We start from the raw sequence: 24152 nt of genomic DNA, 5'->3' as shown, positions 1-24152 counted from the left end.
GGTTGGGCTTCTGCACCCTTTCCTTCTCGGCAGGGCTGGCCTCCACCTCTCATGCACGGGCCGTTGGGGAGCAGCCCGTATCCATGAAGCACTTACTACAGGCCAAGCTTCGCATCTAGAGTTTTGGTGCATTTCCTCACTTCATCCTCAGAATAGACCCATGAGGTAGACATCGTTGATTATCTGTTTCAGAGGTCAAGAAACTGATCGTAGAGAAGGCCGCTTTCTGAAGGTCATACAACTCAGCAGTCGAACCAGGATGAGAAATCAGGTCTGCCTCACTCCTAAATTTGTCAATGCCCCTTAGAAAACAGACATTTATTTGGGCAAACCCCAGTTTGTCTTCTTTAGCCTCCCAGCTGTCTTCTCTAGCCTCCCTACCACCAAGTAAAACAAAAACAAGCCCAAAATAGATGATTTCTAAAATGAAGATTCCTAGGCATTTGGGAGAGCCCAGGGCTTTCAGTACACAGCCATTGTCAAAGGGAAAGCTTTATATGTTTCGTGGCAAAATTCCACACAGACAGTCACATCCCCTGACTTAGTAATTGTACCCCTGGGATCCTGCTAAGGTTATATTTAACATAAACAAAAACCTCCATGAGTATATTTATCATAAAGTTATTTCAATATCTAAAATTTAGAAGCAACATAAAATGTTGAAAATAGAAAACTGGTTGAAAGCACTGACTAACACAACTAAACATCATGCAGCCTTAAAAGGATGACTCTTTAGAAATGGAGAAACATTTATGGTCGTGTCACATATGATTAAGAGAGGAAAAGAGTATAAAGTACATGTGCAATATGACGGCAACTCACCATATGTATGTGTGCGGGCAAGTCTGGAAAGGGATTAATGGAAATGAAGCTAGTAGTCATAGAGCTTCTATACAGCAAAGGAAACCATCAACAAAACAAAAGGGCAACCTACAGAATGGGAAAAGATGTTTCTATATAAAAACATAAAAGATGTGGGCTATATATACAATAAAGGTTTACTACCCAAAATGTATAAAGAATTTATACAACTCAACACCAAAAAAACCCCAAATAATCTGATTTAAAAATGGACAGAGGACTGAATAGATATTTCTCCAAAGAAGACATCCAGATGGCCAACAGATACATGAAAAGATGCTCAACCTCACTCATCATAAGGGAAATGCAAATCAAAACTACAATGAAGTATCACCTCACACCGATCAGAATGGCTAAAATCAAAAAGACAAGAAGTAACAAGTGCTGATGAGGATGTTGAGAAAGGGGACACTCATGCGCTATTGGTAGGGATGCAAATTGGTGTAGCCACTCTGGGGAACAGTATGGAGGTTCTTCAAAAAAATTAAAATTAGGGCAGCCCGGGTGGCTCAGTGGTTTAGCGCCGCCTTCAGCCCAGGGTCTGATTCTGGAGACCTGGGATCTAGTCCCACATCGGGCTCCCTGCATGGAGCCTGCTTCTCCCTCTGCCTGTGTCTCTGCCTCTCTCTCTCTGTTTGTCTCTCATGAATAAATAAATAAAATCTTTAAAAAAAATTAAAAATAGAAATACTATATCATCTGATAATTCTGCTACTGGTATTTACCCAAAGAAGATGAAAACACTAATTTGAAAGGATATAAACAGTCCTCTGTTTTTTGCAGCATTATTTATAATAGCCAAGATGTAGAAGCAGCCTAGGTGTCCATTAGTTAATGAGTGAATAAAGAAGACGTGGAATACACACACAATGAAATATTATTCAGCCATTAAAAAAAATGAGTTTGGGCACCTAAATGGTTCAGTTGGTTAAGCGTCTGCCTTTGGCTCAGTCATGATCTCAGGATTTTGGGATCGAGTGCCTCATTGGGCTCCCCGTGGGGAGCCTGCTTCTCCCTCTATGTCCCTGCCTCTTTTTCTGTCTCTCATGAATAAATAAATAAAATATTTTAAAAAAGAATGAGTTCTTCCCATTTGGGACAACATGGATAGACTTAGAGGGTATTATGCTAAGTGAAATAAGCCAGTCAGTGAAAGACAAATATCATGACTTCATGTACACATGGAGTCTAAAAACAATGAACAAACAAAAGCAGAAACAGACTTAAAAATACAGAGAACAAATTGTGGTTGCCAGAGGGGAAGAGGTGAGGGGAAGGGCAAAATGGGTGAAGGGGAGAGGGAGATACAGGCTTCCAGGTATGGAATGAACAAGTCATGGGAATGAAAGGTATGACATAGGGGATCTAGTCAATTGTACTGTAATAGCCTTATATGGTGACACAAGGTAGCTACACTTGTGGTGAGCACAGCATAAAGTACAGCGTTGTTGAATACTGTTATACCCCTGAAACTAGTGTAACTGGTGTGTCAATTATACTTCAATTAAAAAAAGAAAGAAAAAAAGGGGGCACCTGGGTAGCACAGTTCATTGAGCATCCAATTTGGCTTTGGCTCAAGTCATGATCTCAGGGTCATGAGACTGCGCCCCTGCAATGGACTACTCACTGGGCATGAAGCTTGCTTAAAATTCTCTCTCCCTCTCCACCTCACACTCTTGCTCTCTCTCTAAAGAAAAATAAAAGGAAAAGAAAAAAGGAGAAGAAAAGAAAATAGTGGTGTTAAGTTGGTGGAATCATATGTGCTTCTTTTTTTTTTTTAAAGTAGTTTCTGATCATGTTTAAAAAAAAGTTCACAGAGAAGGTGTGAAGATGGAAATATTTCTACTCTCTAATGACAGTTCTTATTATATTTTCTTGTGCTCTTCTCATGGATACATTTTTTAAATGAAAAAAAGTCCTTAATCCTTAAGATCATTTGGATTCTTTCACTAAGATTTTACTTTGGTTATTACTTTTCAATTAAAAAAATTTCAGACATACAAGAAATTTAGAGTATAATATAATGGTCATATGTATACCTACTACCTGGCATAAAAACCAAAACACTTAAAATACAGTTTTATTTTAAGGCCTCCCAATGTGTGCCCTCTAATCCCATCCCTCCCTCCCTCCCAGTGGTTATGACTTGCCTGAATTTGCTGTTCATCATATTTTCTACTTTTACTATGAATATATAACTCTCAAAAATACTTGTTCTTGTTTGGCATGTTTTAAACTTTTCCATAAATGACACAATATGGTATATCTCCTTCTGCAACCTGCTTGTTTCACTGAATATTGTTTTTGTGAAATTTATTCACATTGATAGAAATATTGTATTTATTTTTGCTGCTGTTTACTCTTTATATGAACTTTAGCAGTCCCTGTGCTGGCCAGGAATCTCACCTCCCCAGATCCAGCACACAGGCCTGCCTCCACTGCTGGCTCCCTATATTATTGCTGGAGGGTTTCTCTGGCTGCTGGAGCCTGCTCTGCTACCAGGCCAGGGGGCTGCGATTTAACAGCCAGAGCAGCCCTCATCCTTGCCTGGGGGAGCTGGTGGACACGTTCTGCAGCGGCCTTGCTCCTCAGCAGAGTAACTCTGAGGCACCTGCCCTGCACTGTCACCTACAGGTCCCCAGAAGTTAAGCTCCATTTAATTGCCCACAATAGTCACTGGCTTGATAATCATCTCAGACTGGCTTCTGGTTTAGCAAATGCTAAACCAGAGCTTGAGCACAAAGCATTTATTAGAATTAACACCCTCAAAAGGAAGGCAAAGAAACCAGGATTGGGCAGAGGGAGAAGTAGAACTGCTATGCAGGCCTGACAAAGCCCCAGCCAACCAACAGGGAGCTAGGAATGAGTAGTGGCCTTCAGAGTGTCCCACACTGATCCAAAATGTCTGCTTCTCTCAGTCCCTTGCTGAGGGCATGACCTCAGGTGGGGATGCTCTTGGAAGCTGACGCAGACCCTCTGCTAACCCCAACCCCTGCAGCTGGGCAGTGACACCTTCCCTAAAGGGGGCTTTGGGCACCATGTCCTTATCTGCCACAAGAACACATTTTGGCTTCTTCATCGGTCACACATCTGATCACCTCCCACATAAACTATTTGTACTTGTATCCTTGTCTCAGGGTCTGTTTTGGGGGGGGGCTCAAACTAAGACAATGAATTTATGGTGATGCATTTATCCATTCTTGTGTTATGCGACACCCAAGTTGTTTCCAATTCTTTGCTACTGCAAACTGTATTGCAATGGATCTTCTTGCACAAGTCTCCTTATGTACATGTTGTGGGAGTTGTTTACTTGTTTCAAAGAGGAGGGAGGAGAGAGAGAATTTAAGCAGGGTCCACTCTCAGTGCAGAGCCCGATGAGGGGCTCCACCTCAGGACCCTGAGATTATGATGTGAGCTGAAACCAAGTTGGATGCTTAAATGAATGAGCCACCCAGGTGCCCCATTATGGTAAATATCTAGAGGCAGAGGCCCTATAAGGAATGCATGTCTTTGACTATACTAGGTGTTGGACGGACAAAGGCCCTGTACTGAGGTCAAGATTGAGGGTATGGATACACAGCCTCACATTGAAAAGTTTTTGTGCCAGATGGACTTTATCACAGACAGACCCTCAGAATCCTTCCTCTAGAACAGACTTTCTCAAACTTTAATCTGCACATAAATCTTTTCAAGATCTTGTTAACTTGCGGAGTCTCATTTGGTAGGTATGGGTTGGGACTTGAAATTCTGCATTTCTAAACCATCAGATATAATTCTGCTCCTTTATGGATCTCCTACTGAGTAGCAGACTCTAGAGAATGAGTTTGATTATGAGGCCATCAGAATATCAAAGTAGCCATGATTCTCCATCACCGTTGCTAACAAAATAGAGCAAAAAGAGATGGCCTGAGGGTAATGGCCTGTGGGCTAAACATTAGGTTACTAGATGGGATATTATGCTATTAGGGGCCTAGTGACTCAGGACCTGTAGAATTTTGGGGTAGTGTCAATTCCAGGTTACTCCTACTTTTGTCATGGGGAGCAAGACAGACCAAGTGGTCTTATAGGAATACAGGTCTGTCTTGTTAACGGATTTTTCAACTCTTTCTTTGTTGTTCCAAACACAATGTTTGGCTGTCAATTTAAGGGTGGTGTAACATTTGCCTCTGAAGAGTGCCCAAGTCAGGTAGATCTGTACATAAGTCCTTAAGGGTGGTGGTGGGGTAGGCCTGGTGGGCTGCTTTAAGGATTCATAGTCATGGACCAGCCACATGGGAAAGTCCTCTGCCCCATAAGCAGAGAGGGACATTTAATATTAAAGGACTTCTATTTCTATTCAAGATGGAGTAACAAGGATTGAATCTATTGTTCCATGCAAAACTACTAAAAAACTGGACAAAATATTTGAAATAATAGCAACAAATGAGACGAAGAAGTAATGAAGTAGACACTACAATCACCTAGCTCACTGCCTGATGAAAGTTTTCAGGCTGCAGCAAATAGAGGGGAACCCAGGCAGAGACCAGGAGATTCTCCAAGTTGAGTAAACAGAGATGGGGTCCAGAGAAGCCAAAGCAACAGAGGTCACATGACAAAGTAGCAGAGAGGAGAGAGAACAATGAAGATCTGCAAAGGGTGCCCTTGGGTACACATTTGAGTACTGGCCAGCCCATGCATGTGAAGAATCTTGTTGAGACAAGAGAAAGGGCCACTCAAAAGGATTTGAGGGAACAGTACTCAGAGGTCATGTAGAGCCCAAAGTGACTCCTGCTCCCAACAGCCAGAGCAGAAAACATCACAAATCAAGAGGCATTGACGAGAGTACTAAGGAAATTCTTGCCTTGAGAGAAAAAATTAACTCGAAACTAAATGTAACTCTGATCTAGTCTAACAAAATTCAAAAATAAGCCCTGAAATGATCAAATTATTGCCAACTTAATTGCATTCCAGAACAAAACTCAAGAATATTTATATAAATACAAAAATAGGGAACCCTGGGTGGCGCAGCAGTTTAACGCCTGCTTTTGGCCCAGGGCGTGATCCTGGAGACCCGGGATCGAATCCCATGTCAGGCTCCCGGTGCATGGAGCCTGCTTCTCCCTCTGCCTATGTCTCTGCCTCTCTCTCTCTCTCTCTCTCTCTCTCTCTGTGACTATCATAAATAAACAAAAAATGTAAAAAATAAATAAATACAAAAATATTCACATCCAACAAAGTGAAATTCACTATGTTTGGCAACCAAACAAAAAGTACTAGGCATGCATAAAAGCAGGAAAGTACAATCCAGAATAAGAAAAAAAATCAGTGAGTTAAAACTGACCCAGAAAGAATGCAGATGATATAACTCCACATATAATATTTTTAAAAAGTTATTAGGACTATATTTTGAGAAGCTAGAGGAAAGAATGACCATGATAGTAGAGACATGGAAGATTAAACTAGGCCCAAATTGAACTTTTAGAGATGAAAACTATGATGTGCAAGATGAAAAATGTAGCTAGGATTAATAGATTATACATTGCAGAGAAAAGAAGAGTGAACTTGGAGATAGCAATAGGAACTATTCAAAATGAAACTTGGGAAAAAAAAAACTCGAGAGAAGTTAGCATATCAGTAAAATGTGGCATAACTTTAGGTGGCCTAACATATGTGTAATTTAGAAACTAGAGTCTCTGGAATAGGGGCCCAGGGGACCAAAAATAATATTTGAGGAAATAATGGCCAAAAATACTCTAAATTTGGTAAAAACCATAAACCTACAGATCCAGGAAGCTTGACAAATCCTAAGCACAAAAACATGAAGAAAGCAACACCAAGGCACATCATCATAATCAAATTGCTTAAAGCCAGTGATAAAGAGAGAATAAAAAACAGCTGAGGAAAAAGACATATTACAGAGAAACAAAAATAGATGACAGATTTTTTTTTTGGTTAGAAACAAAGCAAGCTAGAAGACAGAGGAATGACATCTTTAAAGTATTAAGAGAAAAAAAAAAACTACCAAACTTGATTTCTATACTCAATGAAAATATCTTTAAAAATGAAGATAAGAGAATGAGAAGATAAGCCACAAACTAGGAGAAAATATTTGCAAAAGACATAACAGATAAAGGATTGTTATTCAAAATATACGAAGAACTCTTAAAACTCAATGATAAGAAAAAAAAGAGATGTAATAAAAAAACTTTAATAGACACCTCACCAAAGAAGATATACAGATGATAAATAAGTATATGAAAAGATACTCCTTAAAAAAAGAAAAAAAGAAAAAAAGAAAAGATACTCCATATTATATGTCATCAGGGAAATGCAAATTAAAACAATGAGATGTCACTATATACCTATTAAAATGGCCAAAATCTGGTACACTGTCAACACTGGCAAATTGCTGGTGGGGATGCGGAACAGCAGAACTCTCATTCCTGCTAGTGTGAATGCAAAATGATACAACCACTTGGAAGATAGTTTGAAGGTTTCTTATAAAACTAAACATGTTCTTACCATATGATGAAGAATTGCACTCCTTGGTTTATAGCAGCTTTATTCATAATTGCCAGACCTTGGAAGCAACCAAGACGTCCTTCAATAGATGAATGAATAAATAAACTGTGTTACATCCAGATGGAATATTATTCTGTGCTAAAAAGGAATGAACTATCATGCCATGAAAAGACACGAATATTACTAACTGAAAGAAGTCAACCCAAAAAGGCTATATACTGTATGATTTCAACGATATGACATTCTGGAAAAGGCAAAATTATGGAGACAGCAAAAAGATTGCCTGGAGGTGGAGTGAGAGGAATGAATTGGCAGAGCACAGAGGACTTTTAGGATGGTAAAAATACTCCATAAAATACTAACACAGTGGATACATGTCCATACATTTGTCTAAACCCATAGAATGTACAACACAAAGAGAGAACCCTAAGGTAAACTGTGGGCTTTGGATGATTGTCATATGTCAATGTAGGGATAATTACAACAAATGTTACATTCTGGTGGAGGATGTTAATAATGGGAAAGGTTATGCATGTGCAGAAGAGAATTATAGGAAGAAAAAAGAAAGGTAAGATACTTTTTCAGATACTCAAAAGCTGAAAAAATTCATCACCAACAGACTTACTCTACAAGAAATGTTGTTGGAAGTCTTATAAGCAGAAGGAAAACAATACCAGAGGGAAACCTAGATCCTCATAAAAGAAGAGCATCAGAAATGACAACTATGTCAGCAATTTAAAGACTTTTTTCTTCTTAGCTAAATCTCCTTAGAAGAGAGTTTAAAAAAAAAAAGAGAGAGAGTTGAATGTTTAGGGATGCCTGGGTGGCTCATTGGTTGAATGTCTGCTTTTAGCTCAGGTCGTGATCCCAGGGTCTTGGGATTGAGTCCTGCATCAGGCTCCTGAAAGGGAATCTGCTTCTGTCTCTCTGCTTCTCTCTCTGTGTTTCATGAATAAATAAATAAAATCTTTTAAAAAGAGAGAGAGAGAGAGTCGACTGTTTTGAGCAAAAATAGGGGCACTTGGGTGGTTCAATTAGTTAAGTGTCTACCTTCAGCTCAGGTCATGATCCTAGGGTCGTGAGATTGAGCCCCACGTGGGACTCCTGAGTTTGCTTCTCCTGCTCCCTCTGCTTCTCTCTCAACTTGTGCACATGCTCTCTCTCTTTGTGAAATAATATAACCTTTTAAAAATTAAAATAAAAGTTTTTTTCTTTTAAAAAAAAGCAAAAATAATAATGCCATCATTTAGAAGTAAATGTATGACAATACCCAAAGGCCAGAAGGGTATGTTTTATAAGATTTTTATATTATAAAGTTCTTATGTTACACAACAAGTGCTATAATGTCAATTGAAGTTAAACTGTGATAAGTTAAAGATGTATACTATAAGCCCTAAAGCAGTCACTAAAATAGCACAACAAAGAGTTATAGCTAATAAATCAAGAAAAGAGGGATGCCTGGGTGGCTCAGTGGTTGAGCGTCTGCCTTCAGCTCAGGGCATGATCCTGGGGTCCTGGGATCGAGTCCCACATCAGGCTCCCTGTGGGAAGCCTGCTTCTCCCTCTGCCTATGTCCCTGCCTCTCTCTGGGTCTCTCATGAATAAATATTTTTTTAAAAAAGAGAGAGAAATAGAATTATGAAGACTATCTAATTATCCCCCCAAAGAAGCAGAACAAGAGAGCAAAATGAACAAAAAAAAAATCAGAAAAATAGAAAACAAAATGCAAGATGATAGAATTAAAGCTAACCATATCAACATTCACAACAAATGTAAATGGGCTAAATATCCAAATTAAAACAAAGACTGTCATATTGGATAAGAAAATACACTCAACTATATGCTATCAACAAGAAAAACACTTTATAAAAACACAAATAGGTTAAAAGTCAAAGGATACAAAAAATACACCATGCTAACACTAGTCAAAACTGGAGTGGTTATATGAATACCAGACAAAGCAGATTTCAGAGATAGAGTAATAAAATAATGACAAAGGAGTCAATTCAATAATCTTAACCATTTGTACACCTTATAATAGAGCTTCAAAATACATGAGGCAAAAACTGAAAAAAACCTCAAGGAGTTATAAACAAAGGCATAATTATCATTTGAGATTTTTAAAACCTCTTTCCCAATAACTGTTAGAATAAGTAGATCAACAGGAAATGGATTTCGTAACTCTGGGCCTAAGGGAAAGGAAGTGTTGGATAAACATGAAGCTCTCCTATTACTAACCATAATTAGGTCAGAAGATTTCCAGTTTCCATAGTTTCAGGCATCCTTTTTATTTTTATATAAATAATCTATAAGGTTTTGCCACAGGAATATTGTTGCTCTTTGATCACACAGAACCAGTTGGGAGCAGAATCCTTTGAATTTTAAAAAGCCAGACTGAGAAAACAGACTGTGACTGTTCACCATCAAGACACACCCAGATCATCACTGTCTCTTGGGGGACTGGTAATAATAGACATCCTGTTGCTTGAAATGATGGCCCAGTTTGTCAGCTCAAGCCTTCACAAATCAGGCCCCCAAAATCCTGGGTCACCAGGAATTTGGGCTGAGTGGAGACACATCTAAATCAAATTGTGTTGAAAGGAGAAGGAACCAGTTGGACAGGAGGCTCCAGAAAGAGAAACAGAGATGGGTGGGACTGGGGCTTCATGTCTTTCCCTCTATTTTTCCCTTTCCTCTCCTATTTCGGTCTCTCCTACTCACAATCCAAAAGCATCATTTGGTTAAAAGCCAACTGGCCTTTTCATTGGCAGATGTGTGAACCTCTCTTGGAAAAATGCTGAAATAAACCCCACTTAATAGAGAATGTGGAGTCCTGAAGATAACATTAGCTTTGGGATCCAGAAGCACCTAGGTTTGACACTTACACTCAGCTCTAACACTTAAATGTTATACAACCTCAATAAAGTCATTTAACTTCTCTAAGTCTTGGTTTTCCCATCTGTAAAATGAGGGTGATACCAACCTTGCAGGGGTGGTTGACAGGACTAAGCCAGTTAACACACGTGTGGGTGTTACCCTTCCCAGGCTACAACTTTGGATATCCGGAAAAGAAAACCTAATTTTATCTTTCTATAATGTAACTTGCAACACTACCATGAGCTCCCATCTTGCCTTCTAGTGAAATATAATGTACCAACAAGACAACAGGTGATTCCAGGCAAATTCAGACCCTTGAGGGTTTTCTGGGTCATTTTAATTTTAAGCTCAGTGAAATCAGTATTTTATCCTCTCTTTTCCCTAGGGCACCCATCCTCCGTTATCCTGGGGGCTTATGTGTATCACCCGAGTGGAGGGAGACACCTGCCCTTGTTCACTCCCTGCAATGTGATCCACTTTAATTAGGCTTTGGTGCAAAACATGCTGGCTTCTGGGATATCATATCTCTCATCTATTATCTGTCCATCAAGGTCATTCTACATGAGTTACTCTACACACACTGTGTCCTCCTTAGGGCCTCTGGCCTTCCTATGCTGTCTTTGAAATATTTTAAAATCTACCTTAAAAACCCCAACAAATCCACATTGTTCAACATGCGAAGGGCACAAAAAGAAAAACAGAAAATTCTCTCTCTCATCCTTGTCCTCTACCACTCCTCCTCTGCAGAGGCAATGATTTTTACCAGTTTCTTATGTGTTCTTTCAAAAATAATTTATGCATCTTTAAAAAGATTTTATTTATTTATTTATTTATTTATTTATTTATTTATTTATTTATGAGAGATACAGAGAGAGAGGCAGAGACACAGGCAGAGAGAGAAGCAGGCTCCCTGCAGGGAGCCCAATGAGGGACTTGATCCCAGGATCCCAACCTGAGCCAAAGGCAGATGCCCAACCACTGAGCCACCCAGAGCCCAATTTACAAATTTATAAACATATCCCTCCTAAAAATCATCTCCTATAATTTTATATATGTATATATAGAATTAAAGCTAACCATATCAACATTCACAACAAATGTAAATGGGCTAAATATCCAAATTAAAACAAAGACTGTCATATTGGATAAGAAAATAGACTCAACTATATGCTATATGATATATACATATATATAAAATCATCTCCTACCTTTCATGCGTCAAAGTTCACCTCATGTATACATATGTACACAAATATATGCTTATATATACAAATGTATATATTATACATATTACCATTATTTATATATACAAAAATATATATAAAATATATTTTAAAAATATATATACTATTTTTAACTGCCTTAGACAACAGAGCTTGAGGCCAAACTTATGTCCTAACATTTTTGGGAGGGACATAATCCCAGGGTACAGCAAGAGCGAAGGAAAAATGGTAGTGAGGCGAGGCAGTGTATAAATTTCTTGGGCGGCTGTAACAAAGTACCACAGACTGGAAAGGGGTAGTGAAAAGCAGGAGTCTGCCTCTGATGACCTCTGGGCCCCAAATCATCTTTCTTCAAAAAGCCTGGACTTTTCATTTTCCCTTAATTTCTGCCAGAAACTCCAGGGAATCATCAGGCATCCATCTGGCACTTAGAAACAGTCTCTGAAAAATTTAACTACCTTCAAGTATATAGGAGCATTAACCCCATGTATTGAGTTGTTCTATCAAATTTGTTATCTTTTTTATTTATTTTTAAAGGAGATTTATTTATTTAAGGGGGGAGGAAGGACAAAGAGAGAGAGAGAGAATCTCAAGTAGACTCCTGCTGAGCCACCCAGGCACCCCCAGATTTGTTATCTTTTACAATCCTGAGCAGATTCTCACGGAGCACCTACTATTTGCCAGCTGCTGCAAGGCAGTAGGAATATAGCAAAGGCAGCCTGCCGTCCAGGAGCTTGGGTACCAACAAGAAGGAGAAAGACAATCAACAAACTATTAAGTGCAGTTATAATAGGGTTCCGAGCAGAGAAGGACAGGGGTCATAGAATCCAGTTTTGTCTATGTTGTTATTTATGTTTTCCCTCTTTCTAATTTTAAACTATTTGACAAGAAAATTTGGAAAATACAGAAACGTACGGGGGCAGTACTGGATGTTGGATGCTCTTTTATTATCTAGCAGACAAGAGCTACACCATTTTGTTAATGGAGGGGAGGCAGGTCATTGATATTTTGTGGCTAGCCTAGGTCTGGATGGCTTAGAGCCTCCTAAATTCAGGGACAGCCAGTCCAGCAGAGAAGGCGCAGACTTTCTTGTGCATTCTCATCTCTTGGAGAGCTTGTAAAATACGATAGATTCCTGGGGTCTACCCCCAGAGATTCTGTTTCCAAGTTGGGGACAGGGCCAAGAATAGACGGTTGGTTCGTAGCAGCTCTCAAAATGCTTCTGTTGAGTGAATGAATTCTAATGCAGGTAATCCAAGGATCCCACTTCCATCTAGAGAGAGCTGCCCACCCCAGAGATGTTACTAGCATATTGTCTAGGCAAAAGCAGGAGGGAATCCTTTCCTATGTCCCTTAAGAATCCTGTGGCCTCTTTCTCCCAGGACCCAAAGTTCAGGCTGGGAGAAGTATTTATACTCTAATTTGGCTCTGTTTAGGGTTAAATAGGCATTGGGAGTTGGCCTGGGAACTTAACTATGACTTACAACATCATTTCTTTGGGGAACCCTAAGTGAGGTTCAAAGGCCAACTCAAGACATAAACTTTTAGGATTAAATCATTGGGTGAGTTGGGAATTGCTGGGTGGAAAAGGAAACGACAACATATAAAATGTTGTAAAAAGTAACTCGAATGTAAAAGATTACATATTATATGACTCCATTTAGAGGAAATGTCCAGAAAGGACAAATCTAAAGCAACAGAAACCAGATCAATGGTTGCCTCGGGCTTGGGGCGGGGGGGGAGGGGGGATTGTGAATGTGGCTCTGCAGCAAATGGGCATCAGGGGTCCCTTTAGGGTGATGGAATATTCTAAAACTGGATTGTAGCCGAAGTTGCATAACTCTTACTTTACCGGAAAAAATCACCAAGTTGTACACCCCAAATGGGTGAATTTTATGGTATACAAAGTACATCTCGTTAAAATGATTTCTTAAAAGTGACTTGTAAAGATCTCCAAATTACCCAGTAACACTCTAACATCTGTGAAGCACTTTATAGCATAAAATGTTTTCATCTACATTATCTCAACACACACATCATAGCCCTGTGAGATCTATTTTTGTTTTATAGTCAAGAACCCGAGGCTCATAACAAGTTGTTATGTGACTTAAGTGGCGGGTTTCAGGACCAGCTTCCGCACTATTCCTTTCCCACTGAATCCTAGGTCTGTAAGCACCTTCATCCAGGTACTCTAACTCAGGAACAGAAGGAAGGGCTGAGCATCCATTTTTCTCACCTGTTCTCCTGTCTGGTCTTTGAGCGGATCTGCCCTCTGATTTCTGCACCTTGTCAGTTCTGCACACTTAATGGGGCCTCATGGGTTAAATCTACTGCAGTAGCCGCTTCAGTCCTAGATCATTTTAGGGAGGGGGTGGGGCAAAGTGTGTGTGTGCGGGGGTAGTCCTTAATTGGAAACATGCTGGGAATAAATTGGGAATGCGTGGGCTGAGGCCAGCTTTAAAGAGACATTTTAGGTGGTGAGGGCATCCAGTCCTTCTGAGTTCCACTCTGGGGCCTTCCATCAGGGCCAGGGATATGCTTATCAGTCCTCTAGAACTAGGACACCCAATGCTTCTTCCCTTGGCTTCCCAGCTCGGCTGGCAATGGCACACAGTCCTCAATATCGCCCTTGGAGCAGTCAGGGTTCCTGCCCTATACACTCTGCTTTACAGGACCATCTGCCCAGGCCCTCCTCTGCATGGGCTCTTCCCCATGGAGTAAGAAGGATTCAAGGGGGGCCAGGGATAAGAAGCACCTTCCAAATGAGACTCTGGGGTCCCTGGGATTCTCTGTTGAAATGATCCCAAGACCTCCTCTAGGGCCTTTGATGAGCTTTTCCCCAGATCTGTCCTCCCAAAGGTGGGCAGTGTGTCTGATGTGCACACTTGGGACCCCAAGAGGTAGCCAAGGGGCGCTCTGTTGGGAGCACAAGAATGAAGTTTGGACGGGATCATCTTTACACAATACAAGCCCTCTGTGGTGAGGAACAGAACACAGTGTGCACAGAGCAGCAGCACGAGCTGCTGTGGGCCACAGAGCTCCCACTTAAATTCTTGTTTTAGCCCCTGCAAATGTAAGCATTGAGCCCACCCAAAGAACAGATGGGAAATATTCAAAGAACATACAAGAGTCATGCAACCTGGGGGTCCAGGTGGCTCAGCCGGTTAAGCATCTGCCTTTGGCTCTCAGGTCATGATCCCAGGGTCCTGGGATCGAGTCCCACGTCGGGCTCCCTGCTCCACGGGGAGCCTGCTATTCCCTTTCCCCCTCCCCTGCTTGTGTGCTCTCTCTCTGTCTCTTGCTCTCTCAAATAAATAAAATCTTAAAAAAAAAAAAGAATCATGCAACCAACACATTTACTGGAACTTGTGTTTTGGTACAGGACGAAAAGTATCTCCACTGCTTTACTAAAAGTGGACATAAGCTTAATTTCTTTTTCATTGTAAAAAAAAAAAAACATAAAATATTGATGATTCCAATAGCTGAGACCCATTTGTTTAAAAATGGCAATAACAGGCCCCAACATCTTTGTCACGATCAAGAGAGAATGCAGGCAGTATGTAGGGGAGGGAAGCACTGAATACACCCTCATATGATTGTTCTTTTAAACTTTTCCTCCAGCGGGTCCCTAAGATAACGTTCAAAGCTTTACCTTTTCCTTCATTTGTCTTATACTGTCTGCTGGGATATAGTTAATAAAAAACAGATATTGAGATGTTTTTGAACGTCAAGTTAAGACGAGATAATAATTGCTCTCCCGCAATAGGAGAGCCAACTGTAGTCCAGGATCAAAAGCAACTGTTTTTCTCCTTTTTGGAGCTGCCAGATTTCCCTTAGGGGATATGCGCCAGGTAAGTGTGGGGACAAGCTTGGAATGTGAATGATATCATCCACACAGCTTATGCCAGACCCCAGCTGGGGGCATCTCTCCAGTTTGATGAGGATGTGATTTAATCTGTCTTGTCTGAAAAGAAAGGAAGTACTGAAAACCCATGCTGGGGAACCATGCAATCTGCTTCACTATCACAGGCCACAGCTGCCTTCAGTGGTCAGTGAAGCCGAGGGGCGTGGCTCAGGCCAGAACTCATGGTTGGGATCCCTACGCTCGTGTGGCTCTTTGCTCCTTCCACGGCGCTGCCACAGACATGATTTCACACCTTCCTCCAAGACAAGTGGAGCTTGTCCACATAGAGCACCCAGGGCCAGAGTCCTCAGCCTTCCCCCTCCCGTGGGGAGAGCACCAGGAGGGAATGACATTCGCTCTGGGGGTTGAGCAGAGCACCCCGTGCTAAGTAGCCCATCAGGGGCCTCTGAGACTTGGCTGTGCCATGTGCTGCAAGCCCCCTAACCAGTGTGGAAGCTGCGATGCCTTTGGGGGAAAGCCCCACCTCAGGCCCCTGGGTGCAGCCAGAAGGTTGTTGTACTTGTGTCCATGGATTTGGTTTTTTCTCCCCTCTGCCTGCCCTGGAGGAACAGTGGCTACTAACATGGGTGGGCACTGGGAGACCCACATTTTGACCCACCCAAGATATCTGAAAGGAATCTCTGGTCTAGAGACTTGGTTGGAGGCCATGGCCCTGGGTATGTGGTATGATCTGAGGGCTTGGGGCCAGATGTTCAGCAACTTCATCATGGGTGTTGAACTCAGAATCGGCACAGAGGTAGGCAGCTGACCAAATCAACCCAAATTATTGTGACAACCATTTATGGAATGTCACCAGGCATTAAGTCCTCTATGTACATTATTCCATTTAATCCTTGCAATAGCTCACATTGGTTTTATTAGTCCCACTTCACATGGAGACTGAGGTTTAGTGGGGTGAAGAAGTTTCCCAAAGGCATGCAGTTGGAAGCGGTGGAACCAAGGGCTTTCTATCAAAAAGTCTGCTTATTGAAAATCAGAAGTGGAACCCTTGGGTCATAGGGAGCTCCCAGGCCACTGTCTAGGGAGCCTTATTTCACATCTGGGATTTGCATACTTGCAAACACTACTACAGAAGATTCCACAGAACTCAGGAACCAAGGACTAGGTGCTTTCTCAAAGGACGACACACTCCTCCTCCATAGTTCTGCTTCAGGCTGCCCAGTTTTCCTGGTAGACAAGGAAAGACACCGTGGATGCCTCTTTCCCAGTTGGGTGGTTTTTAATCCTCTTGCAGGACAGAGGGAACATATCCTCAAGGGCGCTGGGGTGGGCACAGGAGGAATGTAAACCTGGTGATCCAATGCCCAGGACTGATGCCGGCTGCTGGGCTGGGTCAGGTGGACAGAGCTCAAATCAAGTAGCATGAGCCATGCCGTGCCCTGTGAGTGAGTGTGGGATGGCCCCTGGGAGGCCAGGGCTCCAGAGGAGGTGAGGCAGGTGGGCCTGAGCAAGGGAACCAGCAGGCCCCAGGTCCAAAAGATGGGAGGGGGTAGGAATTTGTTTGACTAGAGGTGACCGGGGCACATGGAGCTGGCTGTTCTGGGTGCTGGGGCCATGGATTAATCAGAATGCAAAGAGAGCATCCCAATTGTTCAGTCCTATGAGGCATTTTGTACAAATTAAACAAACTAAAACCCCCATAGGATTCAAAGCAAACTTTTGCACGTGTTGTCTCACTTTCCCTTCTAGCCTCATCTTCACCAGTCCTCTTTTTGGTCTACCCTACACCTCATTGAAAAAGTCTGTGTTGGGGCACTTGGGTGGCTCAGTCAGTTAAGTATTTGCCTTCAGTTCAGGTCATGATTCCAGGGTTCTGGGATGGAGCCCCACATCAGGCTCCCTGCTCAGTGGGGAGCCTGCTTCTCCCTCTCCTTGCCACTCTTCCTGCTTGTGCTCTCTGTCAAATAAATAAATACAATTCTTTAAAAAAAAATAAAAATAAAAAGGTCTTCCTTCTACCTCTGCACCTGCCTGAGCCATTTGTTCTCCCCAAAGGGCCCATTCACCAGCTCTCTGCCTGTAGAATCCTGTTCACCTGACCTGAGCAGGAAGTCACTACAAGGTAAAACCAGGCAGGATATGGAAACATAGTTATTACAGAAATGTGAATTAAAACAACAATGAAGCACTGTGATATAGCTATGAAATGAGCATATTAAAAAAAACAAACAAAAATAAAAAACAAAAAAAAAAATCACCCAATGCTGACATATTGGTGAAACAGATTGCTGGTGACATTGTTAATGGGTCCAACTTTTTTGGGGGTAGAAGGGGACAACAGAGCAATATATTTCAAGAGATAGAAATATTCATGCTCTTTGACCTCCATCAATCCTACTTTGTAGACCTAAGCTAAAGAAAAGGATGCTAAAGAAGAAAAAAAGCCACATGCATAAAGATACCCTTTACATCATAAATTGTAACTATGAAATAACTGGAAATAGCCCAATTATCCTACAGTGGGGGATGGTAAAGGAAATTATATTCACTAACAGATGGAAATTATGATGGAAACTATTTAGTAAAAGGAAATGCTTATAACTTGATGCTCAGGAGAGCACAAAACTGTACTGCGAATATACTATAAAAATCACAAAAATGTTTGAAGTAAGGATGTGTAAGGGAACACAGAGAAAGGAAAATCACTACTTTTTAGGGCATCATTTTTATTAGAGTGTTGTTGATCTGATAAAAATCTAGAGAAAATGCTACCCTTCCTTCAAAACCCCTGGTTTTACCTTCTTCCTACCTGGTGGTGGTCCTTGAGTATAACTATATCCTAGATTTAGCTCCTTCTGGACCAGAAACTCTCCAAGAGCAAGAACTGTGTTTTACTTTTCTTTGTCTCACCTGAGTGCTTGTATTTGCCTGGCACATAGTAAATGTGCAATAAATATGTTTTAAAGTTAATTCAAGGATTATATTATGCTTAAAAGTAAAACTCAACAGATCATTTTCTCTACTCTCCTGTCTCCTGGCAAACGGCACACAACTCAGAGAAATTATATTATTTTTAAAGGCTTTGTGGGAAGGAAAATCCACCATTAAAAGAGTTAGCATATTATATCTGGAGTGACACCAATGCAGAAATGCAGGCAACATTTGGAAATCTGAGGCTCTCAAGAAGTATTTACCTTTGCCTCTTTCTTTAAAAAAAAAGCTGGGGGGTGGGGAAGGGGATGGGGAAGAGCATAGGGAGAGCAAGAATCTCAGGCAGGCTATATCACCAGCTCTGAGCCTGAGGAGAGGATGGATTTCAAGACCCTGAGATCATGACCTGGCTTAACTGATAGAGCCACCCAGGTGCACCTACCTTTGCCTCTTAAGACAACAAGATGTTTAACAATTGAAGTCATGCTGAGATTTGCACCTCTGGGCCCACTGGATCTGGGCCAGAAGGAAGACTAAGTTATTTATTTATTTTTTAAAGATTTTATTTATTTATTCATGAGAGACCGAGAGAGAGAGAGAGAGAGAGAGAGAGAGAGGCAGTGACACAGGCAGAGGGAGAAGCAGGCTCCATGCAGGGAGTCCGATGTGGGACTCGATCCCAGGACCCCGGGACCAGGCCCCGGACTGAAGGCCGCGCCAAACCGCTGAGCCACTGGGGCTGCCCCAGTTTAAGTTATTTAAACAGGGTTTACTGCATGCCTGGCCCACAATGCACATCACCTTAGGCTCCCATTTTACAGATAAAAACTTGACATTCAGGGACACCTGAGTGGCTCAGTGGTTGAGCGTCTGTCTGCCTTCAGCTCAGGGCGTGATCCCAGGGGCCTGGGATCGAGTTCCACATCGGGCTCCCCACAGGGAGGAGCCTGCTTCTCCCTCTGCCTATGTCTCTGCCTCTCTCTGTGTGTCCCTCATGAATAAATAAATAAAATCTTTAAAAAAATAAAAAAATAAAAACTTGACATTCAGAGGTATTCTATTACTCACCCAAGTTCAAACGGCTAGTGAGGGGGCGAGGCAGGACTCCACAGCCACCAACAGGCCTTAACTAACTTCTCTTTTTGGGGTGCCTTACAAACTGCTCGAAACAGCCCCATCTTGGCTGTTGGTCCGGTGGGTGATGTCTCAGGATCTTCCTTTTGCTTCTCTTTCTCTTTTTTCTCATTTTTAGAAGGCCAGCTAATGTTTTGCAGGATCATGGCAGGAAGGAAGCGAGCAGATTCTTGAGGGCGCAGGGCTCGCCCTTCTGGCGCCTCCAAGTCAGACCATTTGCACCTGCCTTACGCACCTGCCTTACTCTAGCTTGTTTTCAGCCTGGCTCCAGGCCCCTGATTCTGCTCCATACTCTGTGAATTGCTGGGGTCATTGGTCATTTCTCCTCAAGAAAATCACCTACTTCCTTCTACCAGTGACTTTTCCTGATGCCTGAGTGTGTCCATCATTTCCAGGACACTTTTTCTTTCACTGAATACAGTCTTACAGACTGAGAAGACAGTTTCGAGATGAAAACAGGAGCCATTCCAGAATGGGTTTTCCCCCAAATTAATTTTCTTTTCCCCTGGAATTACCAATGTAACAATCCCATGTAACAAATACTCAGCTGCACTCAGGTGGAGACAGAACCCTTGCACCTGCTGTCCTGCTGGAGCTGTCTTCCCCTTGCTCACTTACACTCCTCTTAGCTTTATTTTGTGCCCTTCAAATTGTCTTCCTAAAATGCAGATTTCCACAGGAACTAAAAACGAGTGTAGCAAATAGATGGAGCTTGGTAAGTTCCAAACTATGAAATCCCACCCGTTCTCATTGTCTGGGGCTTACGTAGTTAAATATTAAGTGGTAGCAGATGCTCCTGCCAGGGACTCAATTTGCAGGCCTGAATTTCATCATTCTTGCTTAAAAAGACACTCTTTTATTTTTTCATTAAAAAAAGAATATTATTTTTTTTTAAATTATCTAGGTTTAAATAGTATTAAAACTTCTGCATTTGGATAGTTCAATGGTAGATGCTTTTTCTTTTAACCAGTTAAGGGAAATGGTGGAAATTCAGATTACACTTTCCAGGTTTGCCCTGTATCATGTGTATTTCAAATGAGCAAATGAATATTTTAATACATGTGTGGTGAATGAAAAATCCAGCCATAGATTCTTTGTAGCTTCTCCCACCAAGAGGCAGAGTCTATTTTCCTATCTTTTCATCAGGTCAATGACCTGCTTTGGCCAATATTAGGTGGCTAAGCTGGCATCCCATGAGTTCAGGGCCTAGACCTCAAAAGGACTTACAGCTTCTGCCTTTGTCACTCAGAATGCCCTGGGACTGCCACAAAAGGAAGCTAGTCTGCCCTACTGGAGGGTGAGAGGCCACCTGGAGGACAGCCCAGAACTGCTGCCAGACGTCAGTGAGGCTTTTTGAACCTTCCAGTTCAATTGAGCTCCAGCTGGAAGCAGCTGCTTGCATAAGCCCAGGTGAGACCAGTAAAACCCAACCAGCCCACAAAATTAGGAGAAATAAATTAATTTGTTTGAAGTCATTAAGTCCTGGGAGTGGTTTGTTATGTAGCATTTGATAAGTGAAACATTGTGGCATCCCCAAGTCACTGTGAGTGTGTATATACAATCCACATACCTGTATTTAAAAGGAAAAGTAGTTTAAAGGCAATCCTTTCTTTGGAAGTTCCCCATATTAGCAATGGGCTTCTTAGGGAATAAATAGAGGATAACCTAGGAATTTGCACTAACAATATTAAGCAACCAAAACACATATACACCAAAAATACATGCTGCCTCTACCAACATCTCACTAGTCTGTGAAAAGTATGCATTTTAAGCACTTATATTATGAAATATTTCTGGTCCAGAAAAGGACAGAAAATAAATACCAAACAATGCATAACGCCGCCACCTAGCTAAAGAAAGACTATTAGGGGCACTTCCCAGTCACATTCTCCTTCCGCTCTCCCTAGAGGCGAAAGCATCCCTAATTGGTATTTATCATTCCCATGCATGCCTATATGTAATATATTGCTTTGCAGTTTTACAATTTTTTGTACAGCCAATTATCTGTTGGCATCTACAACAATGTCAGGTTCTTGAGCTTTATCCACGTTGGTGCAGGTGGAAAAACATTGGACTCTACTCTTGGAAAAGTATAAGGTACCCAATGGGAGCCAAGCATGGGAATTGGGACCCCCCCCCCCCCCACCGAAGGGGACAGTGGTATCATTATGTCCTATTTCACACTCCGTGGGACACAAAGTCACCTGCTTTTCTCCCTCTGTCTCCCCTCCTCCCCCTTCCTCTAGGGTAAGTATGTTAAGTGCACGTACACCAAGTGATTCTAACTGAATATCAGATGAATGCAAAGCAGAAGGCAGGGTCTATACTCTTGTCCAACAGATATGTAATGTGAACCACAGATGTCATTTTAAATCTTCTAGTAACCACATTTTAAAAAGTAAAAACACATCCATAAATTTTAGTAGTACACTAAATAATATCTGATATAGCTAAAATGTTATTTCAATATGCAATCAGCATGAAAATTATTAAGTACTTTTTCATACCAACTATTCAAATTCTGATGTGTATTTTACAGTTTTAGCACATGTTAATTTATAGTAGCTGCATTTCAAGAGCTCAGTCGCTACATGTGGCTAATTGCTACTTTTATTTTTATTTATTTATTTTAAGATTATTTATTTTTTTATTCATAGAGACACACAGAGAGAGGCAGAGACACAGGCAGAGGGAGAGGGAGAAGCAGGCTCCATGCAGGGAGCCCGACATGGGACTCGATCCCGAGTCTCCAGGATCACACCCCGGGCTGCAGGCAGCACTAAACCGCTGAGCCAGTAGGGCTGCCCTAGTTGCTACTTTTATTAGCACAGATGTATATTTAAAATCTGACCCAGGGGCACCTGGGTGGCTCAGCCGGTTGAGCATCTAACTCTTAATTTCAGCTCAGGTCATGAACTCAGGGTCAAGAGATGGAGCTCGGAGCTGGATCCGCACTCAGCCGGGAGTCTGCTTGAGATTCTCTCTCCCTTTCCCTCTGCCCCTCCCCCTGCTCTCACACATGTGCACTCTCTCAAGAAATAAAATCTTTTAAAAAATAATAATAAATAAAATAAAATCTGGCATGAAAACACATGCTTGAGTAATCCTCAGTGTCAATCCTCATATTAACGAATGGATACCGTGAAGGTGTTCACATCTTTCCATGAGGCTAGAGGAAGTCTTTGCACAGGAGGCTTCAGGGATGCTGGGATGGTGCAGGCGAAGCAGCGCCAAGTAGTTTGGGAGGCCTGGTGGGAGGCTGCAGCACTGTACTCCCCTCACATAATTTTAAAGGTGAAGGTGACTTGACCTCCTAACCTTTTAGGGCCTCAGTGTCCTGCTCCATAAAATGGAGAGTGGACTGGGAGTGTTTTAAGGCTTTTGTAGCATGATGATCCTGAGTTTTCCATTCCCCATGGCCTGTCTGCCTTGGGATAAGGACCATGATGGTCCTGTGCCAAAGGGATGGGCTATTTGTCTTTCCAACACAGAGCACCATGAGAAAGGGACTCCTGAGTGTCCCAGGGAGCCAACACATAAACCTCTGTTCCTTTAGGAAGACCATGATTCCGCCCGAGGCCAGGTTGGCACCACAGAAGTCCGCAGTCAGAAAGAACCACAAACCATCCCCTGGGTGGCATGGTCCAGGCGGCACTTTATTTAGAGGAATCCACACAGAGATGCTACAGTTTGGTTTGGGCATATGATTATATGGTTTTGATGTGAATTGGCTTACAGGAAGTCAAAAGTACTGGCTGCAAAAGTACTGGCTCACATCACATTTACTGTGCCCTGCCTCAGTTTCCCTTTTTCTCAAATTGGCAGTAGAGCTGTTACTTATATTACAGGCATGCTGGTTCTTTCCTGGTCCCCAAATCCCTCTTTAAAGAAATACAAGTCTTGGGGCACCTGGGTGGCTCAGTCAACTAAGTGCCCGACTCTTGGTTTCTGTTCAGGTCATGATCTCTGGTCATGAGATCCAGCCCCACATGGGGTGCCCTGCTCAGTGGGGAGTCTCCTGGAGATTCTCTCTCTCCCTCTCCCTCTGCTCTTCCAATCCCTTCAACTTGCGCATGTGCACTCTCTCTCTCTCTCAATCAATAAGAAATACAAGTCTTTACATAAATCCTACCTAAATTCAAGTTTTGAGTAACTTTGGGCTGAAGCCAGATGTGAAGTCAGGGGAGATCGCAAGCTTCATCCTTTTTTTCCTTGAAATCTGGTGGTTCTAAGGAGGACAGGTGGCCATACCGAGCTGGGGGAGTGGAGGAAAAGGAAGAAAGATGGTCACTTTCACTTTGTTCATCAAGCCTTTAGGGACAGTGAGGTGGAAATCCAAGCTGTTAGCATTTTCCAAGGTCCCTTTTGAGGGGGGTGCTAAAGGGACAGACTCTGTCATTCCTCTCTGATTAGGGGTGGGAAGGAAAAGGAAGGCTTCATTTCTAATGTAAATTTCTATCAACAGTCAAGAGGGCCACTGGTTAGTGCATTCTGATTCTGGGCAAATTGTCATTAGACATAAATCTAAAGTTAATGCGGTGCTACCTCTCTCTTCCCCTTCCTTATCTCTTTAAAGAGATGCATCACCACTCAAATATTGCAGTCTCATTCAGAAATTACCTTCTCTCCACGAGCTCATTCGTCCTGGAAAGTCTTTGGTTTGATCCTCTCAGGGTTGTGACATTTATTTTCAGATATGATTTTACATTTCAAAAGTAATTTAGAATGTAATTTAAAAAGTTATACATGGGGATCCCTGG

The 24152-nt window shown here is 42.0% G+C and overlaps 1 long non-coding RNA gene across 1 annotated transcript in view; it reads left to right on the top strand.

Annotated features, from left to right (window-relative positions):
• Window positions 1-24152, top strand: part of LOC112924071 (uncharacterized) — a 96007-nt gene that overhangs the window by 69578 nt on the left and 2277 nt on the right. Inside the window, exon 2 of the long non-coding RNA XR_003235812.2 lies at window positions 20642-20802. This is a non-coding gene — a long non-coding RNA (uncharacterized lncRNA). The remainder of the gene's footprint in view (window positions 1-20641; window positions 20803-24152) is intronic.

The sequence above is a fragment of the Vulpes vulpes genome, chromosome 15 (genome assembly GCF_048418805.1).
Source record: "Vulpes vulpes isolate BD-2025 chromosome 15, VulVul3, whole genome shotgun sequence".
Lineage (NCBI taxonomy): Eukaryota > Metazoa > Chordata > Mammalia > Carnivora > Canidae > Vulpes > Vulpes vulpes.
The sequence above is the reverse complement of the archived record's forward strand: the minus strand, read 5'-3'. Positions and strand labels throughout refer to the sequence as shown.